This window comes from Microtus pennsylvanicus, chromosome 4, assembly GCF_037038515.1.
Source record: "Microtus pennsylvanicus isolate mMicPen1 chromosome 4, mMicPen1.hap1, whole genome shotgun sequence".
Classification (NCBI taxonomy): domain Eukaryota; kingdom Metazoa; phylum Chordata; class Mammalia; order Rodentia; family Cricetidae; genus Microtus; species Microtus pennsylvanicus.
The window spans coordinates 79,687,784-79,702,618 of NC_134582.1; the positions used below are offsets into that span (position 1 = coordinate 79,687,784).

Consider the following 14,835-nt stretch of genomic DNA (forward strand, 5'->3'; position numbering starts at 1 on the left):
TCACTGGGCCATCTCACTGGCTCTAAAGATGTAGCCGAGGCTAACCTCAAACTCATGTTCCTCTTGTCTCTGCTTCTTTATCATGTTCTACCAGCATGAGACATCACAACTGACCTTCTGTTTTGAATACGGTTCTTTCTTTAACCTAGGGATGGACACCTGCTTTGCCTCAGTGAATGAGCTTGACGCTAGGTCCACATACAAACAAAAGTTAGAGTAGAAAAATAGAAATAAGAACTCAAAGTTTTGAGTGCTTCCTAAGCAACAGACACTATGGTTGATGTTTTACATGGATAATTTCAGATCACCCACCCCTGTTTTATTTATGCCCCCACTCTGTGATTTCTGCTTTCCAAGTACTATTCATTTGCTTGGCAGGTCTCTTTACACTGATTTGTCTTCTTAAAAATGCACAAATTTATCTTCCAAGAAAATGCTATATTATTTCCATAAATCAGAGTTTGATATATGGCTTCCATATTTCTCATGTGTGCTGATTACGAGCTGCTAAAATAACAGATATGCATCTGTGTACCACCTAAAGTCATCTTACACGGCATCGATCTTGTGTGTGCAAGTCTTTGGGGAATTCAGCAGCATCTCAGCTAAAGGGGCACATACCCCTGGGAGGATGCTTTACAGACCAGAACAGTCCTTCCTGAAGTCCCAGCAGTGTGGAGGGATGGAGCTGGATTTGAATCCAACCGTCTACCTCTGGGTGCTTGGGCCTTTTCAACTCCATTGCTTGTCAAATAAATGTATTTTAAACCCAAAGACCCTTTTAAGAATAAAACTTTACTTGGGAGTCCAGTATAGAAAACAAATGAAAGCAGAGATATTTTTTTGTATATGATTAAAATGGGCTAAGGAATCCAGGGTGTGTGTGTGTGTGTGTGTGTGTGTGTGTGTGTGTGTGTGTGTGTGTGGTGGGGGGGACTTCCCTTCCACAAAGTCATCCTATTAATGTCTCGTGAGACCCTTTCTCAGAAGCCTGGAACTCATAGAGACATCGTGTCAAACCCACAGTTTGTTACTGTCCCTTGGCTCTGTTTAGTTCAACTTTCTCTGTAGACTCCTGAGGGGTGAGTTGTGGGTCTGTGCTGTTCTTCCTGGTTGGGCCTCTCTGCTTTTAGACTTTGGCCACCTTGATCATTTTGAAATTCTCCGTCTTACCATCTTGAAACATTCCGTTGGCTTTCTAAGCCTGGCTCTGGCCTCATTGCTCATCCATCACCCGCTGATGCAACCATATCCAGTGTTTTAGAAGGCACAGAGGGGGAAACTAGGAGATTTTCCTTTTATGAGGTCTCACTGGTGTTGGCGACAGAGTACAGCCATGAGCATCCCCTGTTCACCCAATCATTTGCTCTCCAGGTTCCTCTGTTCCTCAGGACTCTGGTTGCATCCTGGGTAGTGACTGAGACAGAGCCAGCCAAAGTGCCCCAGGCATGCTGGGTGCCTTCTACAGTGATGTCAGAGGTCAATGTCCATCCCCACTCTGATCCTGAGACACTGGTCCTCTCAGCAGTATCTGACTTCCTCTGGAATTAGAGCTATACTCACTCAGACCCCACATTTGCTTCCCAGTGAGGGCCATTTCCAAGTATCCCAGTCATCGCCTAGCTCCCGACCTCGGCCTGCTTTCTCTTCTCATGGCAGAGTTTGTCTGACCACCTAACTTCGAGGTTGGGAACCCTGTGAAGCTCCTCTTTGCCCAGAAATAGAGGAACTTAGTGCCTTAAAAAATGAGCAGATCTGAACAAATTCCAACAATTTTAAACGTTTCTAAATGATAATCTACCTTACTGTACTCCTGGACCATATCGACACAACTACTCATTTCCTTAGTCCTAAATATGGCCCTGTCTTCTCTGAGATGCCCTGAAATGTCCTCAGTGCATCATCTTTGGGGGTATCCCTTGTGCTATAAGGCCAGGTCTTAGCTAAGGCTGAGCCCAAGTTCTGGAAAGGTTTGTCTTGGTGGACCCATGTATGTTACTAAGTTCAAAACTTCCCATGTCACTTTGATAACTCAGCTCAAGTCAAACCAAGTCAGGCATCACCAGCCCGAGTCACTGTGCACTGCTGCTTGCTCATACTAAGCCAGGTCGTCATCAGGGAATGAGAGTCCAGCAATGAACAAGATGCATTCCCGACTCTCCAGAAACGTTTCTGCTTTGAATCAAGATTCCAGTCTCAAAACTTCCCTGAGCAAAAACATTTCCCATGCACGAAAGGCTGGAGTGGGGAACCTCTGCCTATGGCTTCCTCCCAAAGGTTTGCTGTCGTGGTTTGAATGCTGGTTGTCAGCTGCAGAGCCTTTAGAAGGTGGAGTCCGCCTGGTGGAGCGTCCCTATGTGTGCCTTAGTCTTCACTGTGAGCAGCTGCCACCTCACACACCTGATGCTGCAGACGGCCAGCTCCCACCACCCCAGGGGACTGAAATCTCTATAACCCTGAGCCTAAACAGTCTGTCATCTCTGATGTAGCAGGCAGGGGCTCTGTCACAGTTACTATCACCCTTCTCAAACCACCTCCTGGAGTACTGAGCTGAGCACCTCAGATGGCAGAGCTGGCTGGCCCCTCCCCTTTTTACGGTCTGCTGTGTAGGGGTCTTGAGTCTTTTCTTCATCGTTCAGTTGCTTGCTTATTTACTCAAAGCCTTCACTAAACACTTAGTACAGATGTGCTCAGCACCACACAGACATCACCACATTTAATATCCTGTGACAATTAAATTGTCCAGGTCTCTGCATAATCAATATAAATCTAGAGGCATTTAAGTGACCGGCTAGAATGTAACTCAGCCCTGACGCCAAAGCCACGCTCCCCGCCTCTCTCTCTGCTGCCTGTTAGAACAACCGAATAGACTGTAGTCACCAAGGCTCACAGAAGCACATTCTCCACGGAGGGAGAGAGAGGATTAATGGATGTCTTATGGAGGGGCCGAATCCCACCCGACTACTTTATTAGAATTCTTTGAGGAGTGAACTATGTAGGGAGATAAATGGTGACTTTCACAAAAAACCTTTGTTAACTTTCTATCCCAAAGCCTATTAATAAAATTGATTCATTATAGAATTGGGCAGAAGTGGGTGGCAAGTGGGAGGAAGCCTATTTTTATATGGATAGAGAACTGGCTTAGAGACAAGAGGGAGGGTGGGGGTAACGGGTGCTTTTTCAAACCGAGAACTAGGGTTCCCCAGGAATTGCTGTTGAGTTAGGTTTGGCTATAGGTGTTGAGCACACAGTGTGTGTGAGCCCTGGTCCAAACACGGGGCAGCCCAGAGAAGCCGGATTCTGTTCATTCTTAGAGGATCTAAGGAGGGCAGTGTGAGAAGTCTTCACGATGCAGGGATTGCTCCTCAGGGAGCTGCAGAAGGTGACCAGGGAGCAGAAAGACCTCCACACTGTGGCCACAAAGGTGGAGGTGACATTGGTTCTGCCACTGACTCTGTGGGATACTGGGCAGGTCCCTCACCCTCTTGGGTCTCAGTTTTCTTTCCTATACATTGACGTGTTGGCTCTGACGGCCTGGGAAAGTGGAACACCCTGGGTGGAGGACACTAGTTTGAAACAGGAAATACTAATGAGAAAGTTTTCATTTCTTATAACCCAAACACCCACCTGCTGGGATTTCTTCTCTCCGTCCCCCTGTCTTCTCCCCTTCTCCCCTCCCCTGTGACTATCAGGCAGAAAGCCAGGAGGTCTGTGGTGCTGGGGCTCAGAGCCCAGCCAGGGATTCCTCAGTGGCATTGCCTGTGGATGACTCAGCATCGTAAATAGCTCCCATCTGGATGAGCCACGGTATCTATAGCATTTGCACGATCTCTGTATCCACACACCCTCTCTCTGTACAAATATGTGGATCACTGTATGCTAAATATGAGGTGGCCTGGAGACGTTCCTCCTCTTAGAGGACTATTTGCTAGGAAACTCAAGACTGTTTATTTAAAGAAACAAGTTTACAATTATGCACACTGTGGCTTGGAAGAGATGATGTGGATGGAAGGATGCTGGGGGTGGGGCTGATCAGGCTAGGCGTGCTAACCTCCAAGAGAGCTGAGGCCGATTGTTCCATCCATGGTCCTTCTGTATTTGTGGAATCGCGCGATGGACACATTACTGAGATACGCAGATGGAATAGTAGAGGGGAGACATGCTATATTTTAGTGGAAAGAGCAAGGAGCTGGAGGTGACAGGAGAGCCAGGTCCTGGCCCAGCGTCCCTATCTTGTCACAGATGAATCATCAGTTTGTTCATTCACTTGTTAAGCACTAACCAAGTCCTCCTGTGTGCATGGCTCCAGCCAAGGAGAGTGGATGGGGATTCAGCCTTCTCCCTCTGCCTGGCCTGTATACTAGGCTAGCCCTGGCCTGTACTCTGGGCTAGCCCTGGCCTGTACACTGGGATAGCCCTGGCCTGTACACTGGGATAGCTCTGGTCTGTACACTGGGCTAGCCTCTGAGCTTCAGTTTTCTCCTCTGGAAGCAGGGATGGGAATGCTCACCTTGGGCTTTAAGAGATAGCTCTGGATAAAATATTGTGCCAATGATGCAGCCTAAGCCATTGCACCACCCCCAGCCGACCCATCTCACTCCAACTTGGAAATGGAAGAACGACTCCCTTCATCTTAATCCCAGGCAAGAGGCTCCCTGAATGCCACCCATGGCTATGACCTTGGGCAGCTCTCTTACCTGTGATTCCTGTATGAACTGGGATGCAGGGGCCTCACGCACCAAGCAGGGTCGATGGCATGTCAGAGATGTTCAGCTTCCTAGAGAAGGAGAGAGGATTTGGAACTGAGAGTGTAGCCAGGGGTGGGGCTTCCTAAGTGAACAGTGAGACCCTAGCGTCCTCAGTCACTGCCATCTCCTGCCAAGGCCGTTGCTGCTTCTTTCGGTTCTAGCAAAGAGCTGGGTGGGATGGGGCTCTGCCTGGCATCAGATCCAACTCCTGGCTCCTCTCCCCTAATCTGCTGGCCGTCACCCATCTTATTTACTGGCTCACAAAACACTTGTCTGGTGCCACCAGTGTCTGATTGGTGTCAACAGACACATTTTATTGACAGTCATGTCTAGTTTCCAATTCTGGCCTTGGGGATATTCGTTGCATATCCCTGACCCTCTGCTCCCTCTCACGTATTATGGGGCTTTGGCAGTGCCAATTCATGTAAACTGGATCTTGGTTATGAAGACACATAGAACATGAGCCCCTCAAATCCTACTTTCTTCCCTCACTTTAGCCTTGGGGTACCAATCCTGTTGTAGGAGGCAGGAGGTAGCACCTCTGTGTCTGTTTCCAGACCTTCCACAAGGTCTGCCAAGGTCAGTGCCCCGCCAGTGTTTGTTGACTGAGCCTACTCTCATGGTCTGGTGGAGCTGTCTTTGCACACCGAGGATTAGAAAGGTCAGTTTCGGAGAACAGAGGCAGGAAGGCAGTTGATGTGGCAGTCAAGTGTACATAGAAGTACCCATGGAGCTGGGACCCCAAACCATAACTCTTGTACTTGTCCACCCCAGCTGCTGATTTCAGGGCCTGGGAGGTGGCCCTTTTTGGATGAGCACTGGCTGTAGGCTGTGGAGAGGCCTTCAATGCCTGCTTACCCACTTCCTCCCAGTATAGCTTGTTACTTCCTCCTGGAGTCTCTCCCTGTCTTCTTTCCAATAACAGTCTCTCTCCCAGTGCTCCAGGAGCAGACAGATCTGTCATTTATCACCATGGGGACTGAGGTTCAGAAGGATGAAGGGCTGCCTGGCTCACAGAGGCACTAAGTGGTGAAATAGGGAGTCCCACAGCGGTGACTTGAGGTCCTTTGTCACCAGCAGTCTTCAGGTCCACTTTGGACGAGGCATCCATCTGACCCCCCATCTTGTGTGATCCTGTTTCACCACACACAGCTCTAGCCGTGAAGCCCACTGTTGGAAAAGGACCTCCTTCAGGCTCCCCCCCACCCCCGAGTCCAGGACTGTGCAGGACTTTGGTAGGTGTCTGATGAACGAGTCCAGGACTGAGCAGGACTTTGGTAGGTGTCTGATGAATGAGTGCCTGAGAAGGAATTGTGTGACTGAGTGAGAGGGCCAGACCATGTTCGGATGCGGTGGCACAGCCGTAAAAGGGACAAATGTGATCCCTACTTTCAGAGAAAATCAGCAACTGGATTGGAACCATGGCCAAGTTACTGTTTTCTGATTGGCTGGGGTGGGGAGGTGGAGCTGTGTGTGTGTGTGTGTGTTTCAGGGAACAGATGGGTGGAGGGACTGTATTCTGCCCAGCAACAGCATCTAAGTGCAAACAGTAATTTGTGTGTCTTCGTCTGGGCCACCTGGATACAGGATTAAGTACCTGAACTTTAAGAAGTCAACGAAGAAAAACGGGTGGTACAGTTAACTACTTGGTGTCAGCCTTCTGCCGAGTCCCAAACAGCTAGTACTTTAGGTGTTGGCACATAGTAGGTGCTGGCACATAGTAGGTGCTGGCACATAGTAGGTTCTTAGTCAACTGGAGTGAATTAGAGAGTAGGCAGAGAGCAGGTCAGGATAACTTTCATCTTAGGGCTTGTGGGAGTCCAAAGCATCAACTCTCAGCTTGGCTGCAGACGGGTCCACAGCGAGCTATCCTAACTGCACAGGGAGGCTCTCAGTTTCAGCACCCTGTCTTCAACATCTCACTACCTGGCCAGTCCAGTGTCACAGACTCCTTCTACAGAGCATGGCAAAGAGGCTCAATAAGGACTTGGCCCATAGTTGAAGCTCAGGACCCGTGCCCATCTCTAGAAGTGAGATGCAGACAGCTGCCCAGAAAGCAGTCGACGGAAACACAGTGTGAATTCCACTCTAATGCAGGCTCGTCGAGGGTACTTCTCTCCAGGAATAGCAGGGGTTTCCCTGAGAAGAGGAACTGAGGCCTGAAACTTAGACAGACCGAGAGGGCAGTGGGATGGGGAGAAACACCATCTGCAAAATCATGGAGGCAGTATGGTCCATAAGGAAACTTGGAATCGTGTGGCTTGGCTTGGTGCAAGATCCGTAGGGCCCATGTGTGTGGGGCCTCAGAACAGCCAAGGGAGATAGAGAACCCTTGGTGGGCCCCAGATCTGTGCCTCTGGAAGACTGAGAGCACTGGATTTGAGTGGAGGAAGGTGGGCGCTTGAGAGTGTCTTGCCAGGCTGTGGGAGGCCCCCACTCTTTGCCAGTTTCCCCTCTATTTACTCCTTTTCCATCCTGTGACCTTGCTGTCCCAGGGCATCTGCCCTTTCTGCTTCTTATGTCTGCATGCTTCCTGTGGCCAGCTTCTTTTTTTTTTCTTGAAAAGGTAGATGTTTTATTAAACAGACCCACTTTCTGTTACACATCCCTTCCTTACCTCTTAGAACTTAGAGAACCTGGCAAAATGATTTAAAGTGTTCGTTTTCTTTCTCCCCATTAGACTTGAGCTTTGTGAAGGCCAGATCCTTGTTCTGCCCCAAGGATGGCTCAGGGAGACACTTCCGTGTCTGTCTGCACATTTGGGAAACAGGAGGATAATACTTACCACACAGGGTTATTGACAGCATTGAAGACACACTTGCATGTGGCCTGCCAAAGCCAGCATGACCCCGGGGATCCCATCAGTCAGTCCCTACTTTCTGGATCGTGAAGCTGAAGCTTAGAGAAAGATGGGACTGGCTGCGTGGCCCAGCTAAGAGATGATGGGATGGACTTCTCTGATGTCGGAGAAGTGCCTGGCCCCTCACCCTGCTCTGAGTAGGCGTTCAGCAGCAAGAGCTGGCGCTGGTCTCCTCCAGCCATCTGCTGCTTGAACTGAAAGACCCTGCTTGCTTGCCTGGCTGTCACAACTTGCCAACGAGTCAGCCACAGGAATTCTAATGGCTGGGTTTTTGTGGAACACAAAGGCCTGCCTCTCACAAATGGAGAAATGCATTTTCTCTGCATGGCAATTACCACACGGAACATCCAAGCAACCGGTCTCGTCTTGTAGGCACGTTACCAAGATTAACTTCTGAACCCTATGAAGGGTTGCTTGTCGGGGCTCGAGAGGGCAGCTAGGGAAGTGTACACCTCGGTGTCTTTCATCACCCGAGAACCTGGGGCTCGAGGGGCTTGAGAACCCCCTCAAGACAAACCTCTCTAGCTGTTTGATCTGTTTTAAGGAGAGCTGTTTCCTCGCCTCCTTAAATGCTGAATCTCCTCAAGGCTTTGAGGTTTCTGATGTGTCCTCTCCCACTTGGTTACTGACTCAGCAAAGTATTATATAAATATTGGCTGAGAACATACTAGGCATTCTTATAGGCTCTGAGGATGTCACTGGGGAACAAAACATAACCCGCCATTGCCATCCTACAGACACGTGGGAGACAGACAGCAGAGTCCTGCTGGTAACCGGCTGTGTGATTGTGGGTTAGTTCCCTTCCCTCTCTGGGCCTTGGGCTTTTGTTGTCCTCCACTGCTAGGTCTCCTCTTAGAATGCTCTGATGGTCCCCACTGAATACAGAGCATGACAGGCGTCCCTAGCCTGTGACTGTAGGTCCCTCACAGCATCTTGTTCACCCATTCTCTCGTTTGTTCCCTTTTATTTAGAAGTACCCACGCTGCTCTTTCTTTTTTGTTTTTATTTATTTTGCATGTGCGGTGTAGGTATGTGTGTTTGTGTGTGTTCACATGCCTCTGTGTGTATGTGCGCGCGCGCGCGCGCGTGTGTGTGTGTGTGTGTGTGTGTGTGTGTATACATGTGCACCAGAGGTCAATATCAGGTTCCTGCCTTTTTTTTTTTTTGAGACAGGGTTCTCACTGGTTTGGTTAGAATAGCTGGTCAGGAAGGCCCAGGAAGCCTCCTGTCTCCACCTTCCCAACACTAGGATTACTTGTGTGCACAATCACACCTAGCTTTATGGTGAGTGCTGGGGATCCGAACTCATGTCCTCACACTTGCCAGGTGAGCACCTAATGACCGAGCTAACGTCCAGCCCTCACATTTACTCTCTGAGTGCTAGACTCTCTGAGTGTCTCACAGTTTCGTCTTTACAGAATCCCCTTGAAGGAGGGACATGTATTCATCATCTCTAGAATGAGGAAGTGGAGGCCACAAGGGGAGATATCAGCTCCTAATTCACAAAGCTTCTCAGTGAAGGGCTGGAATCTGAGCTAGACAGCCCAGATCCCAGGCCATGCTCCCCTGTCTGCCACTGTCGCAGGCTGGCCCTCACCATGGGGTGATGCAGCCTTTGTCTCTTTGTCTGGGTGCTGAGTAATCTCATCCCTATTCTCTCCTTTGCTCCTAGCCCATCAACCTGGGCCACCCAGTCTCCACACAGCCACCAGAGGCTTGTTTAAAAAGCAAAATCAGATTTTATCATTTTTATGAATTTTAGGTAAAACTCCACCTTGTGACCATGGCTTGGAAGGTTCTGCACTGTCTAGCCCTGCCCTGCCCTGCCCTTCCCTTCCCTGCCTCTGTCTATGGCCAGTTCTCTGTGTATTTACTCAATTCCAGACACACTGACCTCCTACCTGTTCCCAACCAGCCCAGGCTAACATTTAGCCATTGGCTCTTTCCAGAGTGTTTTCCCCACAATAGGACACGACTTTGTTGTTTGGACCTCGGTTCCACGTCACCATTTTCCATACTAACTGTTTAGGTGTTTTTTTATCTTTACCTTTGATTGTTATTAATGATGGTGTCTACTCTGAGGGTGTGAGCCCCAGGAAAGCAGGTGTCAGATGTATCTGGTTCTGTCTGTCACTGGCACCTGCAGTGTCTGATGTAGAAGAGCCTGCCAGTGACTAAGTGTCTTGAAGGAAGAGTAGAGTCCCCCTGAGGCTCTCTCTGTGGTGATTCGGCTAGGCCCTGAAAGGTTGGTCACCAGATCTGCTCATTCAGGCTAACTTCACAGGTGCACGCTCACTGTCTGCCACTAGCTTTCCTGCCTGCAATCTTGCACCCAGGCATGGGGCAAGTTCATTGGCTGCCTTTTGCTGACTTCCCTCACTAGGGATGCTAAGAGCTCCTTGCCCGTTTCTTTGTTTGTCTTCCTTTAACTTTGGGTAACTTGTGAGATATTATCTTTCACAGTATGTCACAGGTCAGGGGCTTCCCTGAGAAGGGAAAATGCTAACTTTTAAGTCAGAACACCAGAGCCCAATCATAGCACACCCATTCAACACAGCTGTTACATCTCACCAGTCACGGGAGAGACTTTAAACTCTAAAGAGACACAGAGTGCTGAGTTCTGTCAGGGCCTGGGCCAAACACTGCTTACTCATTGAGCACATCAAAGGAGTTCAGAGGGATGTGTGGCCAAATCCAGGCCAAATGGAGAAAGAGACTTTCTCTTTCTGGGTTCATCTACCAGGACTAAACGAAACTGCGGAACTCCACAGAGATGAAGTCTGGGTGTCTAACTTTGGAGCCCTTTGCTAACAAGAAGCAAAGAGTCACCTGGGGGACGAGCATGGTGACCAGAGGATTGGTGTCACTAGCCTTAAAATCACTCCTAAAGCCCATGAAAAGGCAGCCTGTCAGGTCTAAAAGATCACCCACCACACGTGACCTTCGTCTTGGAAACCAGGAAGATTCTCTTCTCTGCCCTACTTTCAGGATCTGGGGAAGGAACTGTCATACCTACCAGAAAACCCCAAGGCCAAATTTTCTAGGCGAAACAGTGAACTGAAAAGCTCTCTGGATGATAAGTTCAAAGATCCTGGCCCTGCTCTCAGGACAGGGGAAGAATGTGGCTTACTGATCACTATACCTTCTGCCTGTACGCATTCATGATGAAGGTCACTTGGAAAGGAAGCTCACTGTTTCTTTACAGGACTCAGTTTGTCTGGATTGTGGCTGATGGCCTCTGCCTTGGTAGCCATTAGAATATCATCATCGTACAATTCTGGCTTGGTAAAATCTGTCATCTCCCCTCTCCTCCCAAAGTAGCTCCTTCTCACGTAGGGCTTATTAAACCACAGTGGGGCTTATTCCCCAAAACTTCCTGCTGAGGACAGGAACGCCCCCATTCCTCAGTCACTCTTCCATCACTCAATGGTGGATGCAGGAAGGTCAAGATCTAACGACACCTGAGGCGGTGCGGCACCCGAGTGACACAAGTTGTCATTGATGTTGAAAATATCTCTGCACAAAATAGGTCTTAGATGATGTCTTGGGATTGTTTTTTCCAAAATAAAGTCAGTGTATGTGTGTGTGCTTATGTGTGTGTGTGTTTGTGTGAGATGAGAGTGAGTATAGGTATAGAGAAAATTAAATTGCCCAGCCACTGAAGCTGGACAGTCTCATCCCCCTACCCTGCTCCCTCCTTCTCTGGGGTCTCCTGTAGTGTAGACTGGTCTTGAATTCACTTCTAGCCAAGGATAACCTTGAACTTCCAATCATCCTGTCTCCATCTGGAATCACAGTTGTCTGCCACTATGCCAGGTCTATGTGGTGCTGGGAATCGAACCCAGGGCTTGGTGTATGTCAGGCTGGTGCCCTAATGATAGAGCCACATCCCTAGCCTCTCCCTTCCCCTGTCTATTAAAAATATTCTTGAAACATTCTATCGTGAAAGGCACTTTGGGGCCTGGGCTCAGCCTTTCTGTTCTCTGTTCTCAGTCCCCATCCTGAGGACCTTCTGGCATGGTGACATTACCCTGGTGGCTGTGATTTCACACCTCTAGGCCTTTATACACAGCTCCATCTGTCTGTGATCCCTTTTCTCCCACAATCCAACAGTCCTGCCTCTCAAGTCCCACAGCCTTGTTTACTAGCCTGAGTACTTCTCACGTCGTGTTTTAATTTTATTTTTCGCTTCCTCTGCTGGCCTGTGGCATCCTTGGGGGGCTTCTCCATCCTCCTCAGAACATATTTTCAGAAATAATAGTATGATGATAATAATAATAATACTTTTCAGAATAATAGTAATGATGATAGCTACAAGGTTTATTTTTTTTTCAGTGTTAATGTGCCAGGCACCCACCTCACTAAACTCGTTACATAGCTGTGACATTAAACCTCAACATAGTGTGTACTGTTAATGCTATCACCTTTTCTTGAATAGCCAAGATGCTTTCGGGAGGTTATTTTACTGTATGCTACAAGGTGACAGAGCTGAGGCTGGGTTCAGAATAAAGGCCACCTGTTCTTCTTTCCTTAAGTCCTTAAGGTTCCAGGAGTTGAAGAGCCTAGGCTTTAGGCTCCATTCTACTTCTCAGTTGCTGAGTGACTTTAGGGGGCACCTTTGCCCCTTAGGCTCTGTCTGCCGGGTAGAGTCTTTCAGAGAACTAGAGGATCACGTGATGCGAGGGCCCTCCCAGCTTCAACCCCCGGAGAGGAGATTTTTCTACGGTTGGTTTTCTGCCCAGGAGCTGGCTTCCCTCTCTGGGAACCTCCCAGCTTCTCATCCTCAACCTCTTTTCTCGCTAATTGTCGTCTCTCAGAGCAAAACAGCGTTTGCAACCTGCTGCCGGGGTCGCCTCTGCCTCCCTCCCTCCTTGCCAAGCTGGGATTTCTCTTTAGGTGGGGGTGGAGCCCTGGACAAGAGGGAGAGGAGCCTGCAACTGCCTGGCTCCTTCCTGCGGCTTCCTTGTTGTTTCTCAGCCCCTTTCCCCCTCCTTCCCCCCACCCCGACAGAAACTCAGCTTCACACTTTCTAGGGATGCTCCGGGCACAGCCGGAGCCAGCGGTTTTAGCGGGCAGCCGCGGGCTTTCTGGGTTGGTCTCTCCCAAGTCCGCCGCCCGGAGGTGGGGTGGGCATTTGCAGGAAAGGGGGGCGGCGCACTCCTTTCTCCCAGGGCACACTAGGCCCAGCCCGCTCCGCTGGAGCCGGGAACCCCCCCCTCCCCGGTGTCGGTTCCCTCCACCCTCTTTCCGAGTCCTAGCTGAGCCCAGCCATTGCTCCCGCCAGGCCTCGGTAACTGCAGACCCAGGCCGGGGCCGCGGCGGTGACTAGGCCCGGGTCCAGGGGGCCCCCTCCGCAGCAGGTGGAGGAATGGGAGTCCCCGGCTGGGCAACCTTCGGCCTCGGGGGCGCCCAGGCTCGGGCGCTGCGCTTTGTGGGTCGCCGGCGGCTGCAGCGGCTGGCGAGGGCGGCGGGGCGAGCGCCCGTGCGAGCGCTCGGAGCCCCAGGGCCGCTGGGTCCCCAGCGCTCGCTGAGCCCAGACGAGGCCGGGAGCTGTCCCCGGGGCGGTGCTGAAGGGAGCGGGGAAAGCGCTGCGGAGGGAGCGGCCAGAGCGGCGCCGCGCAGGGCTGGGGCAGCGCGGGCCCTGGGCCAGGGTCTCCCCGATCGCTCGGCTGGCGACACGGAACGAGCGCGGTCTACGAACCTGTTGGAGGCAGCAGTTCCTCCGCGGCCGACCAGGGCGCCCGGGACCGAGGCTCTAGCGCGCCTCTCCCTCCCGTCCTCCTCACTCCTCCGCCGAGACGCTCCCTCCTGCCGAGCTTAGCGCGCCACGCGGGGGGCGCAGAACCCCTCTCCTGTGGCCCCGAAAGATGGCCGAGCTGCAGGGCACACAGCTCAGAGGCCTCCCCCAAGGGCAGCTGAGACCCCAGGGAGACCCGAGCTTCCTGAGAAGGGAGGCGGGGGCTGGCTGCTGGGACAACGGCGAGTGCAGAAGGAAACAAAACAGCTGGGAAGCAAGAGGGAGACAGAGGAGTTCCCTAGACTCACAGCTCTGCCTTGAAGTTTGGGGACGCGGCTGGCGGAGGGGGGAGCGGGTGTTGCTAGGATATCCCGTCTTGGAAATCTCTTTCCACCTCTTTCTATTTCTGTGGCCAGTAACTCCAACATATGCCTCACACTTACCTGTTCCATGGCAGACTCCACTCAGCTCTGTCTCTGACATCTCATTCCCGGACGCCATTAACCGTCCCCTAGGGAAATCTTTCTTTTTTTTTTTTCCAATTTGAACTTTTAATTTCTTTTTTTTTATTGAGAAAAGGAAAAAAAGTATCCGCTTCCTCCCAGCCTCCCCTTTCCCTCCCCCTCCTCCCACCCCTCTCCCCCTCCCCCAAACTCCTCTCCCCCTCCCTCTCCAGTCCATAGAGCAGTCAGGTTTCCCTGCCCTGTGGAAAGTCCAAGGTCCACCCCACTCCGTCCATGTCTAGGAAGGTGAACAACCAGACTGGCTAGGCTCCCACAAAGTCAGAACACGAAGTAGGGTCAAAACCCCGTGCCAATGTCCTTGGCTTCTCATCAGCCCTCATTGTTCGCCATGTTCAGAGAGTCTGGTTTTATCCCATGCTTTTTCAGTCACAGTCCAGCTGGCCTTGGTGAGCTCCCACTAGATCAGCGGGAAATCTTTCTTAAGATAGGATATTTAAGATCATTCAGCAGCAAAGGGCAGAATCTCCTCCCGGGTTCTCACCGCAACAGAGGACTACCCCAGGGCCTTTGCACCTGAGTCTTTTTAACCTGTTGACGAAAATCTTACTACTTAGGTTTAATCCTCAAAGTACGGTGTCCTCACTGTCACTGAAGTCTCTTGTGCCTCGGGTTGGCCTGTAGTCTCTCTACCAGATGCCCCATCACACCTTATTATAATTGCTTATCTCCACTCCAAGCTACCAGTCTTGTAGAAACTGGATCCATGTTTTTCTCGGGATCCCCAGCACCTAGCACACAATAGTTGTTCAATTATAACTGCTATGTCAGGGAACAAATACAAAGCATAGCTCTGAGGAACTCACCTTTGTTCGTGTGACTGCTCATTTGATTTCCATATTTCCATTGCAGCCTGCAAGGCCCCACTTGGCAGCCTTAGCGCCAACACTTCTCTGAGTCACCAACTCCCCTTACAGTGACCTCAATTTCCACCTTGAGCTGCTTCAAAAGTAGAAGTTGCTGCTTTCT

At 50.6% G+C, this 14,835-nt stretch overlaps 1 protein-coding gene across 2 annotated transcripts in view; it reads right to left on the bottom strand.

Moving 5' to 3' along the window:
• The window catches only part of Cplx2 (complexin 2), a 73,910-nt gene extending 59,915 nt beyond the window's left edge, over positions 1-13,995 (bottom strand). The window contains exons 1-2 of one of the 2 annotated variants that reach the window (XM_075969608.1): positions 13,789-13,995; positions 4,698-4,777 (exon numbers count right to left, since the gene is read on the bottom strand). The gene's annotated coding sequence lies outside the window, so the exon portion shown is untranslated. The other variant, XM_075969607.1, reaches the window with a different exon arrangement.
• Positions 13,996-14,835: the final 840 nt, after the last annotated feature.